This window comes from Aplysia californica, unplaced genomic scaffold, assembly GCF_000002075.1.
Source record: "Aplysia californica isolate F4 #8 unplaced genomic scaffold, AplCal3.0 scaffold00107, whole genome shotgun sequence".
Classification (NCBI taxonomy): domain Eukaryota; kingdom Metazoa; phylum Mollusca; class Gastropoda; order Aplysiida; family Aplysiidae; genus Aplysia; species Aplysia californica.
The window spans coordinates 463,151-467,093 of record NW_004797377.1 but is presented as its reverse complement, the minus strand read 5'-3'; the positions used below and the strand labels follow the sequence as shown (position 1 = coordinate 467,093).

The following is a 3,943-nucleotide window of genomic DNA, read 5'->3' as shown; positions in this document are numbered from 1 at the left end:
CCACTAAGGGCTGAGGCCCACTTTTCAGTGATCTGAACAGTGAACACGTCTAGGTTAGACTAGGTTGAGTCTAGACTTTGATCCAGAGTCTTTGATAAAGAAAAACATTGATCATTTTAAAGAGACTCCCGATGTTTTATTTTCCGTCTTTTTTTTTTTTTTTTTTACTGTCCACAAACTTTAACTTTCGCCCTTCTGACAAAAATTAAAGCCAACAACTAGATCTAGTTCTAGATCTAAATCTAGATCTAGATCTAGATCTCGATCTAGAATAGTATTGTTTTTTTGTGGGTTTTTTAGAATTATAGGCTCCCATCCTCGTATAGATCTCCTTCGTTTGCACACTCTACCTCAGCACCCCCATCCCTACCCCAGTGCTGTGAATCGTTGGAGTAAAAGTAAAGTTGTTCCCACATCTGATCCGGACATTGGGAATTGCTTTGGTAGTGAGACAGCTTCCTGGGCCTTCGGCAGAGTGTGGTAGGGTGACCAGTTCCTTTCCACACCGCCTTTACTTCCCCAACTCGAAGTCAGGTACCCATTATTGCTGGGTGGGCAGGAGGGGGTGAAAAAACCCCCATCCAGACCGAGTCTCGAACCTGGACTTTCCGCTTCGGAGACGAGCGCTCTAACCGCTCCGCCACCACACTATCGTTGGATAAACAGCAAATATTGCTCCCCACCCCATAAAAATGGTAATGTCATGCTTGTATTCCTGTTGCTTGCATGGAAAATTCCATTCTCTAAATCCAGTCAGAGATACCTGTACCACCTGGTGTATTACCATAGACATCTAGATCTAATATAATTATGGGTAGGCCTTTTTGGCAGGTATCTGGATTGTGTTGCCACCTTTTGAACCTGGACTTTTTCTTCTTCCTCGTTCTTGATAATGAACCTGGACAATAGGCTACTTTCTTCAAAACTGCAATCACCATTAATAATAAGATCTAGAATCTAGAAGCTATACACCCCCCCCCACAAAAAAAAAAAAAAAATCATACCTGACCACCTTCCTTCTTTGGTCTGCCTTTGCTATAAATTTTACAGTTAAATAAAACTTTAAGTGGCAAAGTTGAACTATCATGACAAGAACCCCCACACACATATTATAAGCCGTTATGGAACTTTGTTTTTGTTTGTTTTGTTGTTTTTTTTTGGTGTGTTTTAAGGCTCTCGCAACTCTGCCTAGCCTAAGGTCATATATGAACGCGCAGGAGTCATTAAACATTTTCAGTTGGTAGGAAATTTTGAATTTTTCCTGGGTGGTGGCCGAAACCTACTCTTTATAGATTTTAGACCACCAAGGGATTTTTAACATTTGCAACTTGCACAAGGGACATCCGAGATTTTTCGCCCTTGTCCGAGAAGGGAGTGTGGCTGAAAGACAGCAGTAAGAAGGGGCCAAGGAGAAGCGGTTGAAAGGCTTCAGAAAATGTTAGGAGGCCAGTGAAGAGGGCAAAGGAGATGAAGGGGTGAGGACTGAAAGTGGAGACGAAAGCAGATGACAAAACATTGCTAGAGAACAGGAAAGGAGGTGAAAGGAGACAATTGTAGAGGATTTTTCCGTCGGTACCCGGATTCGAACCCGGGACCTTTGAATGAGAGGCGAACACCTTAACCACTAGGCCACGTGAGCCCCCTTTTGTCACGTTTTTTATCTGCTTTTGAATAGGGAGAAAATTTATAAGAATCTAAATATATGACAGTAAGTAAAATATTTTCATAGGGAGTGTCCCTCTTGCTTTCTGGGTATTATTGTACTCATGGACCCATCTCATCATGCTCAGATTCTAAAACACCTTTCTTGTTCATTTTATCTGCCTTTTATACAAATTTTAACTTTATATCCACTGCAAATTATTAGTTTATGAGATGTATGGACATTTTAATATGAACTGTACAATAGGACAAGATGCCGTTGTATTATTTGACTTGTTTTTAACAGCATGGGGGGTTTCAGGGGGGCACACCTTAATTTTATGTTTAGCAATTTTGATATATTTTCTTGAAAACGGTTGATTTGCAAGGGATTTAGTGGCTATATTTTTTGTGTGTTCTGCAGCAAAAATTAAAATTATGGCCATTTACCCCCCCACCCCCTTGCTTCTGCATGTGGGTTTAAAAGTAAAAATGTACCATTTTCTGTTTAAAGACAATTCCCAGCCCTACTTTGTTGCATTATCCATTATATATCTCAGACATTGCTGACAATGACATTGACATATTTTACATGTCTGTCTTTGCCCTTTGCTTATCTATGCAAACTACAAGCTCTGTTGTACTCTTTAGGTGGATCTTACATTAAATGGCAAGATGGATCTTACAAAAAGTGGCATTACTTTATAATGTGGCCGAAAGACAGCAGCAATGCATGGGTGCGGGGATAGTCCAGCAATCATAATCTCGTGTTTGTCTCAAAGTTTTAATTGCAAGCTTTTACACGTTTAAAATGTCTTTCACACTGTTTCATGGTATTAGTTTAGTTTCTTTTTTTTTTTGGTACCGCCATACTTTTCCCACACAAAAAAACAAAATCACATGTGTGTTATTATATAAACATACAGTGCAAAAGCTTGAAAATCAGAACTGTCCCTGCTTCCTTGTTTTATGTCTGTATTCACTGTATCCCTCTTGACCCCACCCCCTCCCCTGTCCCCTTACCTTCGTTCCTCCCTCCCTCGATTCCCTTCTGACTCTTGCCCTTCTTCACTCTGTCTATTCTTGCTTCATCCATCTCACTGTATCCATTCTATGCCCCTCTTTTTCCCTTCCTCTCTCTGTCTCCTTCTCTCTCTCTCTCCTTCTTGATAATGAACCTGGACAATGGGCTACGTGGCCGTTTGTACAGGCAGCCGTTTGAACAGGTGACCGTTTGTACAGGTGGCCTCAGACGATCACCTATTGTCGATGAGAAAAGTGGCCGTCGTAGGCAGCTGAATGTCTTAAACTGTGTCATTATAATATAATTATGTTAAAAAACCGCAAAGCCGTGAAAAGGAAACTGGCCGTTTTTTCAGTTGTCATATGCAGGTCCGCCAGAGAACGTCGGCTATTACTTATTTACAGTAGATTTTAAATTATAAAAGACATAATTGAAAATGGGAGCATAAATGCCATAATTACATCTAGAATGATTTCGCCATCATACTTCACTTTCCGATTACAATGTATAATTCACCCAGCAGTACGCCTGAGGCTGAATTGCGAATTGCCGCCGTTCGATGATTAGGCCAAGTTTTTTCCATACTGGGCAGCGAGCTCTCTGGGCCTGTTCCTGTCAAAGCTGCTCAGCACACGCTAAGGGGAGAAGGAGAGTACGTGTACCAGAGAGTAGTTTTAGCCTTCCAATCGTCCAGACTCACAAACTCATAATTAACATAATACCTCTTTCAAACATTGTAAGTGTATAAAGAAATGTGATTTTATTTGTAAGTTGGTACCTTTCATGAAATGGAATAATTTTTTTTAATGATAAAAGAGAACATATAAAGAACTGCTTCTTCCGGAACAAGTCTAAGCTTACGTCGTTCGCAGCCAGCAGGAATCCCCCCTCGCAGTATATTTAGGCCAAGGCCGAAACAAACAAGCTCTGCGCATGTCGGTCAACCTTTGCGGCTCCGGGGTCACCACAAGCCAGAAAGAGCGACGGTGCTGTAGAAAAAAATTCGTGTGAGGTTGGTGGTTGACAAGGGTAGCAACGTGGGATTTAGACTCGAAAACCAAGATCCTTGTTTTGATACAGTGCTTAGTATGGTTTAGGACCCTGATGACAGCTATGCCAAAGTTATAGTGCTGTGTGGTAAGTTGTTTTAACCCTCCTACTTAACCCTGCTCGTTCTCTTTTTCAGCTCTCTGGTGCTTGCGGTTAGAGGAGCCGATCAGCTGACGGCACGGTCCTCCTCAACTTTCGGCTTGTCTATACTCTGTGCACTTTATAACT

General features: G+C 41.4%; 1 protein-coding gene across 1 annotated transcript in view; it reads left to right on the top strand.

Annotated features, from left to right (window-relative positions):
* Nucleotides 1-3,610: 3,610 nt before the first annotated feature.
* LOC101846125 (atypical chemokine receptor 3) overlaps nucleotides 3,611-3,943 on the top strand; it is a 48,093-nt gene continuing 47,760 nt past the window's right edge. The window contains exon 1 of the mRNA XM_005095571.3: nucleotides 3,611-3,802. The gene's annotated coding sequence lies outside the window, so the exon portion shown is untranslated. The remainder of the gene's footprint in view (nucleotides 3,803-3,943) is intronic.